Genomic DNA, 13,849 nt, shown 5'->3' on the forward strand with positions numbered 1-13,849 from the left:
TTGTTTCATCTGGTAATGAACATTTAAACGTGTCCATTGAAGTTGGAGATCTTTTAATAAAATCGATTCGTTGCACACATATTAATATGCAAATATTATGTTCTGATTAACCGGGTTAAATTGTGAATCATCAGGAATACATGTCTTCATTGAGTTCATCGAATTTTAAATATGGCGTGTACTTTTCATGGGACCTCATCAAGAAATTTAGCAAACTGATAAACAGTAAATTTATGTTGCACTACCGCTCTTGGTGAGCTACTGAAAAACTTTTTGTAAAAGAAATATATTTTTCTGTATTTGATAGAACAATAGAAATGTGACCTGGATACAATTTAATTTGTTCATCACTATCTTTTCTTTTGTTCACAAATACTCGTGATCAGGAAATGTCCATCGTAGTTGTTGAGACCAAGGAATATGACAAGAACGGTATAGTGGGGCCTGTAGATCACGTTGAAACTTGACTGTGCTACACCTCAGTATGCGCCGGTGAAGTGACGGGGGACTCTGTATCTTACATCACCTTTCTCAAACATACCTTGGCAAATATGACAAATCTCTTCTCAGCGAAATGCTGATTCTTCCTTGGATCTTAATATCATTTTTAATTCCGCAATAAAATGGCACTCACATTCTCAGTAATTGGGCAAACCGAACGAAAATAACACAGTCATCAATCGCATACTCCAATTGAAAGCCGATGATAAGTAACAATCCTAGTTTTGAGCACAAAGCGAACGAAAATAACACAGTCAGCAAAGCATACTACAATTGAAAGCCGATGACAAGTAACAATCCTAGTTTTGAGTCTCGATATATTTTTATGCAATAAAAATGCTATACTTTATTTTACACGTTCGTCATGATCACGCTGGCTTAAACTATATACGATCAACTAAATGCGCGTCTACCTTTTACTGGGAACGAAAATAACACAGTCAACAACCACATACTACTATTGGATGCCGATGACAAATAACAATACTAGTTCTGAGCCTCGATATATTTTTATCCAATAAAGATGCTATACTTTATTTAACTGGTCCGTCATGATCACATAAATAGGTTCGTTTATAAATAATTGTTCTGCTGCCAGTCACGATTTTCTATATTCTTCTTTCCAATTGCATATCCTACTCTGTTGAAGACCTATAATCTGTTGACCACTTGTAGAAACACCTTTGTAACTGATTCGTTTATGTAATATATTTTCGGTATTTAAAGTGTACAGCAAGTTGTGCCTGATGTTTAGTGTGTGTGAGACTCTGCACAAATAGACCATAAGAAAATTGTAAGTACAAATTCTTCTAAATTTCGCTGCTAATTTCACAAAAAGATCGCCGACTACCTAAAAATCGCGTCTTTCTCATATACTGCAGTAAAGTCAACGAAATGAAGCAGATTCTCACACATCGACATCACCACATAGAAAAGACATAACACACACAGAAAGCGCGCTTGAAAATGGGGATCAATTCCCGAAACGCGTCGTTTCAAAAGTAAAAGGAAGAAAATCGTGACTGGTAGCAGAATTATTTGTAAAGAAACATATTGTTTTCAGAGTCGCACGCTTTCAGAACCATTTATATGGATTAAATCAAAAAATGACATATATCTATATTATCAGTGTGCAAATTCGATAGATTTAAATGTCTCTCAAGATGGTCTTTTTTGATATGCTTAATTCTAAATTCTTCGTCTTCCCTTTGGTTTTCCATGACCGCCCACTGATAATCAAAATGTTGGATAGTACAGATGATTACAAATAAGTCTTTGTTTATTTTATCGAAAATCTGAACATGATTCAGGTCTGGAAAAGTTTAATTTCTTTGCAGACGAAAATATTTAAGCAAAGGTTCTGCGTTCTGCTTTACAGAATACGCTGCAGATGGAACTGACCGTTTAAAGCAAGCATTGTCATATAACACATTTATTACTGTATATTTATGTACTACGGGTTTTGGCAGTTTCATGTATCCTCGTGCATGAAATAGCTTGTTTTCATTAATTTAAGTTTCATCTGAACTATCTCCTTCAGTGCACACTTGGAATCATGAACACAGAAAGGTCCAATTTTTTTAGAAGTTGGTCTGTGATATTAACTGAATAGCATTCATCAGTAATTTGAGACTGCATTAACTTCACTTTCCTTCTGTTGAGGTACATCTGCCTTTCCGTGCCTGACTGAAAGAGATTTGTAGGCCAGCAAAATATTGTTTATAAGAATTTGGTTCCAGAATGAGATTTTCACTCTGCAGAAGAGTGTGCGCTGATATGAAACTTCCTGGCAGATTAAAACTGTATGCTCAACCGAGACTCGAACTCTAGACCTTTGCGTTTCGCGGGCAACTGCTCTACCATCTGAGCTACCGAAGCACGACTCACGGCCGGTACTAACAGCTTTACTTCTGCCAGTATGTCGTCTCCTACCTTCCAAACTCTACAGAAGCTCTCCTGCGAAACTTGCAGGACTGTTGTTGTTGTTGTGGTCTTCAGTCCAGAGACCGGTTTGATGCAGCTCTCCATGCTACTCTATCCTGTGCAAGCTTCTTCATCTCCCAATACGTACTGCAGCCTACATCCTTCTGAATCTGTTTAGTGTATTCATCTCTTGGTCTCCCTCTACAATTTTTACCCTTCACGCTGCCCTCCAATACTAAATTTGTGATCCCTTGATGCCTCAGAACATGTCCTACCAACCGATCCCTTCTTCCTGTCAAGTTGTGTCACAAACTCCTCTTCTCCCCAAGCCTATTCAATACTTCCTCATTAGCTATCTGATCTACCCATCTAATCTTCAGCATTCTTCTGTAGCACCACATTTCAAAGGCTTCTATTCTCTTCTTCTCTAAACTATTTATTGTCCATGTTTTACTTCCATACATGGCTACACTCCATACAAATACTTTCAGAAACGACTTCCTGACATTTAAATCTATACTCGATGTTAACAAATTTCTCTTCTTCAGAAACGCTTTCCCTGCCATTGCCAGTCTACATTTTATATCCTCTCTACTTCGACCATCATCAGTTACTTTGCTCCCCAAATAGCAAAATTCCTTTACAACTTTAAGTGTCTAATTTCCTAATCTAATTCCCTCAGCATCGCCCGACTTAATTCGACTACATTCCATTATCCTCGTTTTGCTTTTGTTCATGTTAATCTTATATCCTCCCTTCAACACACTGTCCATTCCGTTCAACTGCTCTTCCAAGTCCTTTGCTGTCTCTGACAGAATTACAATGTCGTCGGCGAGCCTTAAAGTTTTTATTTCTTCTCCCTGGATTTTAATACCTACTCCGAATTTTTCTTTTGTTTCCTTTATTGCTTGCTCAATATACTGATTGAATAACATCGGGGAGGGGCTACAACCCTGTCTCACTCCCTTCCCAACCACTGCTCCCCTTTCATGTCCCTCGACTCTTATAACTGCCATTTGGTTTCTATACAAATTATAAATAGCCTTTCGCTCCCTGTATTTTACCCCTGTCACCTTCAGAATTTGAAAGAGGTTATTACAGTCAACATTGTCAAAAGCTTTCTCCAAGTCTACAAATGCTAGAAGCGTAGGTTTGCCTTTTCTTAATCCAGCTTCTAAGATAAGTCGTAGGGTCAGTATTGCCTCACGTGTTCCCTTGTAGGACTAGCACTCCTGAAGGAAAGGATACTGCGGAGACATGGCTTAGCCACAGCCTGGGGGATGTTTCCAGAATGAGATTTTCACTCTGCAGCTGGGTGTACGCTGATATGAAGCTTCCTGGCAGATTAAAACTGTGTGCCCGACCCAGACTCGAACTCGGGACCTTTGCCTTTCGCGGCAAGTGCTCTGCCATCTGAGTTACCGAAGCACTTGCCCACGAAAAGCAAAGGTCCCGAGTTCGAGTCTTGGTCGCGCACACAGTTTTAATCTGCCAGGAAGTTTCAAGAATTTGGTTAATTAGATAATCTCTGCTGTCCAGAATGTGAAAACAGGCATCCAAGAAATGTCTAGACTCTTTAAATTGATGGCTGTTATCTATTACACCAGTACACATTCGACTTCTAAATGCAGACTCAACAACAACCCTTCAGCAATCTTCTAATTTAGTTAATTAAGGACGCCTTGTTGTCGGATCGCCCATTAAAATTCTACAAAGGTGTGGTGTGGGTTCTGTAAGACCTTCGGTACACACACCATCAGATTATCTGACTTGTTGCTCCAGCGAAGTAGGCGAGTGTCAGCAATATGTCTCGTGGTCTTATCGTGGCGTGTTTATCTTCTGCCATTAGGTCAGACGATAGAAATGCCACTTGCACGCTTAGAGTAGCAGATTGACGGTGACCAACTTTAAACAGAACTTGATTAATTTTCACACACATTTATTAAAATAATAAAAATCGTAGAAATTACTTAACTTGATTCTGGATGCTGTTTACAATTGACAATCTGAAGTTCCTTTGGTCTTGGTACGTTAATCTTATTCTCACATATCTCTGATGCTTGACAAAGTGTCTATTCTATTATCTTCATGGCTATGTACAGGAATATGATAATCTTATTAGGCGCAGACTGAAACTTGACTACAGACTGATGCAGACTGATGGAGACTGAGTAATCGGAGGTCTGTACACTCGTTATAATACCTCGCGCTTTCATGTATCACTGCGTGAGTGTGATCCGTGAGGAGAAAAGGTTCTACGTTAGCAGCAATCTCATTGGCTGCGTTACATATCAATATGCGGATCGGCGAAGCAGAATTAGGTCCGTCCCTAAGATAGCGCCATCTCATAGAGTGGAGACGGACGAGCGCAGCGCCTGCGCTGTTGTGCTTAGTGGGGCGCGCTCTAGTGGGAAAGTTGTGTACGCGCTGACTACGCGGAACTATGTACACATCAAAAGGCTATCAATAAAGTGAACTCTGTTTATTTTTTTAATAATGTTAACGAAGTTATAGAATTTGTTTTACAATACTGTGAAAGTACCCACTGTAATTTATTTTTTTACACAGGTTCCAGCCATGAGACATTTGTCATAGCCGTTGACGAGCTTTGAAATTCCGCAGTCATAGAATTCTGTCACCTACGACTAAGGCCAACCAACGTTGGCTAGTAAAATCCGTCACGAACTTCGTGAAGTTTTGGCCCAAACGTAGTGAGTGAAGATGGTCTAAGACAGCGGTGTCCTATGTTCAAAAACGGGCGAATCAATATCCAAGATGAAGAGAAAAGTGGTCAACAGTGAGATCTGACTCTGTAGGTTGATGAAAGCGTTAGAGAAAAACCTTATATTCACCATCTCAGTCCTTTGTGTTCATTTCCCACATATTAATCGTACTCTTCTGTACAAAACCAGTATCGTAGGTTGACTTTAGTCACAGCAGCAGAATTCTACGATTGAGGATTTTGAAAGCTCTTCAAACGCCTCGGCAAATATCTCAGTGTGTCTCGAAACTATGAAGAAAAGTAAATTACGATGTACATTGAAAAACAAATTCTGTAACTTCATTCACATTTTTGTTTAAAAAATGGACGTTACTTTATGAACTGCTCCCGTAATATTAGGTTAAGATTTATAATTTAACCAGCAACCTGCCACAAGTTGTAATTTAAAAAGGTTTATTTGAATCGAACCATGACGACTTTCGGATTTCTTACAAATCCAGCTTCAGGTGGCTGTTACACGTTTTCTTGCTGGTGCCTCGATTTATATTCATTGTTGGTTCGCTGCACTAGTACAGGGGGCAGAGACACGACGTCTTGTTATCTGTTCCCTGTTTCAAGAGATTCGCCAAGCACATCAGCGAGAGTGAGCTCCCATGATGTCTCGTACCTTGGAGATCGTGTTTTTGGAAATGTGATAAACGGTAACAAGACAAGGCTTGGTGACAAATGCTTAATAACCATATTTCTGTCTGCTGTCTCAGCATTTTGGCGTACTGAAAAGCAGGAGGATTAGCTGCAGTAGCTTTGTATCTCTCAGAGACACCATATATATATATATATATATATATATATATATATATATATATATATGTGTGTGTGTGTGTGTGTGTGTGTGTGTGTGTGACCCGTACTGGCTCGGGCTTATGCGTTGGTTTAAACCTTAACTCATACTCTGCGTTTGGTTTCCCGCGGTTATGCCGTGGTTCTTCCTCTTTTTACATGTGGCAGCAGCGCTGTTTATCGATATTCGCACCTTGTACTATCTTTGGTCTGGTGCTTGTAGTTTCCGGCTAGGCGGTGTGCGGCAGTCGGTCGGTTGGTGTGGATCAGCCAGGAAACCTCCGCGCTGCGCAGTGGGCCGGGCCCTCTGGCGGTCTCTACGCAGTGTCGGAGTGCGTGGGAGCTGTTCCGATTGCTACGGGGTTCGTGACTCACCGAGCAAGGACATCAGAGTTGAATGGTGATTTAAGTACCGAAGCCAGACTGTTCACATTATGCCGTTGGTTTTCATGGTTGGCTGTTGCGGGTATTACCGTGAGCAACAGCGAGTGTTCGAGTTGGAGAAAGTTTGGCCACCATCCGGTAGAGTTTTACTGTATTTTGGTTATTTGAAGTCCAATGGCTTATAACCGGTGGTTCGAATTTGTATGCATTTGGTTGGGTTTTAAATAATGGGCCTTCAGCAACTTTAAAACTGAAAGTTCCGTACTTGTCTAGTCTTGATGGTTTGGGCCTTCAGCGTCATTTAAAATATTCTTTTGGATAAAGCTTTGGGCCTTCAGCCTTTTGAAAATTTATTGTAGTTGTGTTTTTCAATAATGGGTCTTCAGCTGCTCTAAAATTTAAATTCCTTACTCGTTAAATCTTAGATTGTTTGGGTCTTCAGCCTGTGTAAAATATTGTTTAAAGATGAAGCTCTGAACCTTCTGCCTACTAAAAATTATTTTAGTTGTTTTAAGTAATCGGCCTTCAGACGTTTTTAAATTAAAGTTCTTGTCTTTCGAGTATCATACTGTGTGGGGCCTTCAGCCTAATTGAAGATAAGGCCTTCTGCCTTGTGTGTGTGTGTGTGTGTGTGTGTGTGTGTGTGTGTGTGTGTGTGTTTTTTTTTTTAAATTGTACCTGCAGTCTTAAATCATGGGCCTTCAGCCGTCTTTAAATTAAGCTTTTTTCCTTTTCAAATGTTAAATTTGTTTGGCCTTCAGCCAAGTTATAGAACTTACTTACGTGAGGCCTTCTGCCTTCTAAATATTCTGTTTTGAGTCTGAATTTTAAGTTAATGGCTTTCAACCGTTTTTAAATTTAAGTGGTTGTGCCCTTAAGGCATAAGGTAGTGTGGCCTATTCAGCCAATAACTAAGTTCAAAATTTTTTGCTGTATTGTTTGGACAACTAAACAATGTTATATGTGTCTGAGTGTAAGTAACAGATCCCTTTTGGACCCTTTCCACAATTACAACTACCTGTTCTGTCCTGCGGACTTAAGCAGGGCGTTTCAGTGTGTGTGTGTGTGTGTGTGTGTGTGTGTGTGTGTGTCTGCGCGCGCGCGCGCTTGTGCATTTGCCTTTGTGTGTAAATATCTTTGACCTTCGCGGAAGTTATGCAACTAGACATAAATTTTACAAATAATTTTAATATTACACTAATAAAATACAGAGGTACCTTTAATATCTTTGACTTTCCAGTAGGTACCCCCAAACTTTGCGCCACTTTTATTCAAGATTTTAATATTACGCAAGTGGGATGTACGTGTACATAGACATCCTTCACTTCCGTAGAATTGTGCATGCCATTGATTTTCAAGTGAGGAATGAGAGTGACGAGTAACTTTTATTTAAGTGAATAACACATATATTCACCTTGACACCATTTTACGCATCATTTTTATAATACTTTAATTAAATACATACGTAATATGTGTACGCAAATATCTTTGACTTTCAAGTTAATTATGCCACTCCGTGCCATTTTTATACATAATTTTAACATTACTCCAGATGTATGTATGTTTATGCAATTATCTTTGACTTCAACGGAAATGTTGTAACTTGACAGCATTTCGAGGCATCCTTTTAATATACGCCAGAGGCATGGACGTGTACACTAATATCTTTCATTTTCTTCCAAATGATGACCATCTTTGAGTTTAAACAAAGGGGTACATTGTTTGTTATTGTATATCTGGCGCTAATGTTATGCCTTACATTAAACTATGTTCTTATTGGCTGGCGAGGGAAGTTAGTAGGGAGCAATTTTTTCAGTACTTCAATGTAACTCGCTGGAGAGAATGGGGAGGGGTACAAAGCACAAGTGGATATTTCTGCTACCTTGGATTATACTTTTCTTTAATTTACCACCAATTTTTAAATTTTCCACCATGTGCCACCTTGGAATTTTTAATTCCTCCCAGCACCAGAAACTGCACTGCTGCTTCTGTGACGCTGAAAAGCGGAAGAAACTTAAACTGCCATCACTGATTTAGAAATACTATTCACAATTTATGAAATCATAAGATATATTTGAAATTATCAGAGGCTGCTGTCGCTACGTTAAGGAATGGTATCTAAAATAGGATTACAGGAGAAATAAAAATATTAAATGTGAGAATTGTTAAGGCCTAAGGAACTCGCAAAAGCATAAGAAATGAAGAGTGCAAAAGTCTTGTGCCACTGAAGACGTGCTCAAAGGAAGAAACACATTCTTCAAGAATGCACTGACTTCTTCAGCATCGAATGTGAAGAAATTGTAAACGAAAAGATAGAAGAAATCACGCAAATGATTTATGATGCGAGAACCAAATGATCAGGAGGGCAGATAGAAAGCAACAGTAGCAGAGAAAGAAGTGGCGTATTGCAAATAATAAGCCGTAACTCTGTAAATGAGAAAATAAGTATCAGCCATTGTCATTTAAGGAAAACTGATGCATTTGGAGAACACTGGTCATGCAATCCAGAGTTACCCACGAAAAGTTGAGCATGATGGTGAGCTATCTTTACAAGCCATGAATTCAACGGAGAACCAAATTATAGGCACACCTCATCATCTTTTCAGAATGGCATCCCTCTGAGATAACCACGTGTAGGCAGAACCTAGAAGTGTGACAATTTCGGTGTAATTAATCAGTCCTCGTAATTATTTACTGATCGAATATGTACAATAGTGAAAGGGAACAGCTGAAGACGTCCCAATCTGTGAGCAGTTAGTCATAAAGCAATGGTACATGAAAGGGAAACTTGAGTTCACCTTTAGTGCCACGACAAATTTAGAAAGCCGGTTACGGTCCCCCGAAGAATGCAAATAAGAATATTTGTGAATCTAAGAATGACGAAGATAAAGTGTCGAAAGACACGCGAGATTAACAACTTCTGTAAAAACTGTGCGTAAGTAACAATGGTGCTAAGGTCTTATGGGATCGAACTGTTGAGGTCATCGGTGCCTAAGCTTACACGCTACTTAATCTGACTTAAACTAACTTACGCTAGGGACGACACACACACCTATGCCGGAGGGAGGGCTCAAACCTCCGAGGGGGAAGCCGTGCAGACCGTGACAAGACGCCCTAGACCGCTCGGCTACCAGCGCGGCTAGTGACAATGTTGAATAGATTGGACCAATAGTTATATGTAAAGGAGAGGCTTCATAGTACAGTCTTCTGGTAAAAGGCTGATAAAGCAGAAAGTAATGAAGCTTAATTTGAACAACAGTAATTATACACTTCTGGCCATTAAAATTGCTACACCGTGAAGATGACGTGCTACAGACGCGAAATTTAACCGACAGGAAGAAGATGCTGTGATATGGAAATGATTAGCTTTTCAGAGCATTCACACAAGGTTGGCGCCGGAGGCGATACCTACAACATGCTGACATGAGGAAAGTTTCCAATCGATTTTTCATACATAAACGGCAGTTGACTGGAGTTGCCTGGTGAAACGTTGTTGTGATGCCTCGTGTAAGGAGAAGAAATGTGTAGCATCACGTTTCCGACTTTGATAAAGGTCGGATTGTAGCCTATCGCGAATGTGGTTTATTGTATGGCGACATTGCTGCTCTCGTTGATCGAGATCCAATGATTGTTATCAGAATATGGAATCGGTGGGTTCAGGAGCGTAATACGGAACGCCGTGCTGGATCCCAGCTGCCTCGTATCACCAGCTGTCGAGATGACAGGCATCTTATCTGCATGGCTGTTAACGGATCGTGCAGCCACGTCTCGATCCTTGAGGCAACAGATGGGGACGTTTTCAAGACAACAACCATCTGCACAAACAGTTCGACGACGTTGCCAGCAGCATGGACTATCAGCTCGGAGACCATGGCTGCGTTTACCCTTGACGCGGCATCACAGACAGGAGCGCCTGTGATGGTGTACTCAACGACGAACCTGGGTGCACGAATGGCAAAACGTCATTTTTTCAGATGAATCCAGGTTCTTTTTCCAGCATCATGATGGTCGCATCCGTGTTTGGCGACATCGCGGTGAATGCACATTGGAAGCGTGTAGCCGGCCGAGGTGACCGAGCGGTTCTAGGTGCTACCGTCTGGAACCGCGCGCAGGGAATGTCGCAGGTTTGAATCCTGCCTCGTACATGGATGTGTGTGATGTCCTTAGGTTAGTTAGGTTTAAGTAGTTCTGAGTTCTAGGGGACTGATGACCCTAGAAGTTAAGTCCCATAGTGCTCAGAGCCATTTGAACCATTTGGAAGCGTGTATTCGTCATCACCATACTGGCGTATCACCTGGCGTGATGGTATGGGGTGCCATTGGTTACACGTCTCGGTCACCTCTTGTTCACATTGACGGCTTTGAACAGTGTACGTTAAATTGCAGATGTGTTACGACCCATGACTCTACCCTTCATTCGATCCCTGCGAAACCCTAAATTTCAGCAGGATAATACACGACCTCCTGTACGGGCCTTTCTGGATGGAGAAAATGTTCTACCGCTGCCCTGGCCAGCACATTCTCAAGATCTCTCACCAATTGAAAACGTCTGGTCTATGGTGGCCGAGCAACTGGCTCGTCACAGTACACCAGTCACTACTCTTGATGAACTCTGGCATCGTGTTGAAGCTGCATGGGCAGCTGTACCTGTACACGCCATCCAAGCTCTATATGACTCAATGCCCAGGCGTATCAAGGCCGTTATTATGGCCAGATGGGGGTTGTTCTGGGTACTGATTTCTCAGGATCTATGCGCCCAAATTGCATGAAAATGTAATCACATGTCAGTTCTAGTATAATATATTTGTCCAATGAATACCCGTTTATAATCTGCATTTCTTCTTGGTGCAGCAATTTTAATGGCCAGTAGTGTAATATATCAGTCAAATATTCTTTCATTTAATACTATCACAAGTAGAGGCTGAAACTCAGATAGGAGACAGTGATTAGATAGACGTGAGCAGCACTTACCGATTCTGTCGATTAGAAACTCTCGCCCATAGACCTGGACAAGTCCCCAGCGCATTCAGTCCTGAGAATTTCCAGACGGCTGAGAAGTGGCACAGGATCCATAAATGTAGCTTTACTGCGTCGTGCAAAGTCGAGAAGAAAATGACGATTTCCTGCCGTTATTAACAGGAAGTAACGGGGAGGCAATTTCGCGAACTACAAAGCTGATGTGGGTATGTGAGACTACAAATGTGCCTGTAAATTAGGAGAGGCAACAACAACATTGGATATTAGCATAAGGCTTTTAGTACATAAGCTGCATCAAATTTAAGCTAAAAGTAAAAACTTTGGGGAGAGTGGCCACCTTCCTCGTAGCACCGTCCTCCTAGTATGTATTGTTTTGTCTGCTGCGCATGAGGACGGTCGTTACGATCGTGAAGGTTTGTATTTTAATATGTATCTGGCACTGTATATATACAATTAACTGCTTATTAACGGTTTCCATAGTGAAAACCTCCAATACCACGGTTAACTGTCTGTGGTGCATGTGGTGCCACCGCCAGACACCACACTTGCTAGGTGGTAGCCTTTAAATCGGTCGCGGTCCGTTAGTATATGTCGGACCCGCGTGTCGCCACTGTCAGTGATTTCTGACCGAGCGCCGCCACACGGCAGGTCTAGAGAGACTCCCTAGCACTCGCCCCAGTTGTACAGCCGACTTAGCTACCGATGGTTCACTGTCTACATACGCTCTCATTTGCAGAGACGACAGTTTAGCATAGCCTTCAGCTACGTCATTTTCTACGACCTAGCAAGGCGCCATATTCAGTTAATATAACTACTATCTTCAAGAATGTATTCTGAGCAGATAATATTGTGAATCATGTACCGTCAAGACCGACGTTCATCATTAATTGATTAAAGTTAAGTATCAAACTAATTACGTCCGCTTTCTGAATTATCATTCCTTGTCATGTTCCAGACCTCACGTCAGTATAGTTCTTCCCTCCTCACGCCAGCCTGGGTGAGCTAAAACGTGTGCATTTCGGCCTCCACTCGTAACACGGTGTTGGCTCTTCTGCTAACACAAGAGTGCAGTTAGCTATATGACTGACTAAAACTAGCCTGAAAAGAATAATCAAAATTATACCGAAATACGAGCGTTTTGGAGACAGTATTCTAGGTTGCGTCTCTTAACTTCATTGAGGGTTTTGCATTTAACCTATAAAGCGCTGCTACTTTCCATACCATCTCCACGAGAGTTTTACCTGAAATTTATCCTTCATGTGAGCTGAGTAAGTAGCTTGAGAAATTCTGGGATAGGTCGTCTAATAGTCTACAGTCTTTTCCTTCTACTATCCCTCTTCAGTCGAGCCGCCTCTCCACCTAAACTAAATGTGATCTCGAATGAACACGATGTCCTAATGATCCTTTCTTACGAGGCGTTCAGTTTACAAATCCAGAGAGAAAACGCTTGAAAAGTTAGAGCATGTACTACTGTCAATGTAGCAGCTTCAGATGTGAAATAGATCCTATGATCTGATGCGTCTTCCTTACGAATGGTTCAGTTTTTAGAAGCAAGTGCAAACGAGCGAAAAGCCAACGCTTGCATTTGAGGAATTAAAGCAAAGTGGTAACCAAGCAGTTTGAATGACCATTAGTGGAGGCGATGCAAAGGGTCTAGCGAACATAATTTACGATGCCATCCGTTAAGCATATCCCCAATGTCATTGTGCTCTTTCAGGTGAATGATGGGCTGGATACTAGTCTCCGTTTCACAAATTACGATAAACAAATAGTTAAGATAGGACAACACAAGGAACAAAGTTAATAGGATTCATAGGCAGATGGTGTACACGTTTTTGGTGAAAGGAAGGTATTCAGTCACAAAGTAACAATAAAATAAATTTGCCAGATCATGAATACAGAGAACCCGCACAAGACCGGAAAATGTTACGAAACAGAGAGATAAACGGATTTACCGCCAATGACAAGTAGTTTAGAGAGAAAATAAAATAAAACAAAGAAGTCGTGGTTATATGAAGTGTGGGACATTGCAGGTACCGTTGCTATCGACTAGGAGTTCTTACCATTTGGTGGGGGTGTGACGGACAACGGCCGACCAGGAGGGGGCTGCGGTTTCGGAGGGTCCTGCTGGCGGGACGACATGTTTAATGGATGAACTGCCCTCTGGAGCTCTTACCGGCGTCGGGACACCGATAAAAGTGCGCATGTAAAGTCCGTTCCAAATGATTTCCCCGGGGGGCAATATGAAGCCTTCCAGTTCTCGATAAAGTAAAGGAGGCAGCCGGCAGGGCTGCCACTGGTTCGTCAGAAGAAGTGCGCCGACTCCCCCGGCCATAGTTTAGCACGAGCGCCACCGCCAGTGGGGTTCCCCTGCTGCTTAAGGGCGTAGCGAGGCCGACGACTTGTCCTGCCGTCTGTCCCAAATGACGCAAAGTGGTGTCGCCTAAGTTACTGGCCTCTGCTAACTTCCGTAGACGCGATACTTCTGTCCCTTAGTACCACT

The sequence above is a fragment of the Schistocerca serialis genome, chromosome 5 (genome assembly GCF_023864345.2).
Source record: "Schistocerca serialis cubense isolate TAMUIC-IGC-003099 chromosome 5, iqSchSeri2.2, whole genome shotgun sequence".
NCBI lineage: Eukaryota > Metazoa > Arthropoda > Insecta > Orthoptera > Acrididae > Schistocerca > Schistocerca serialis.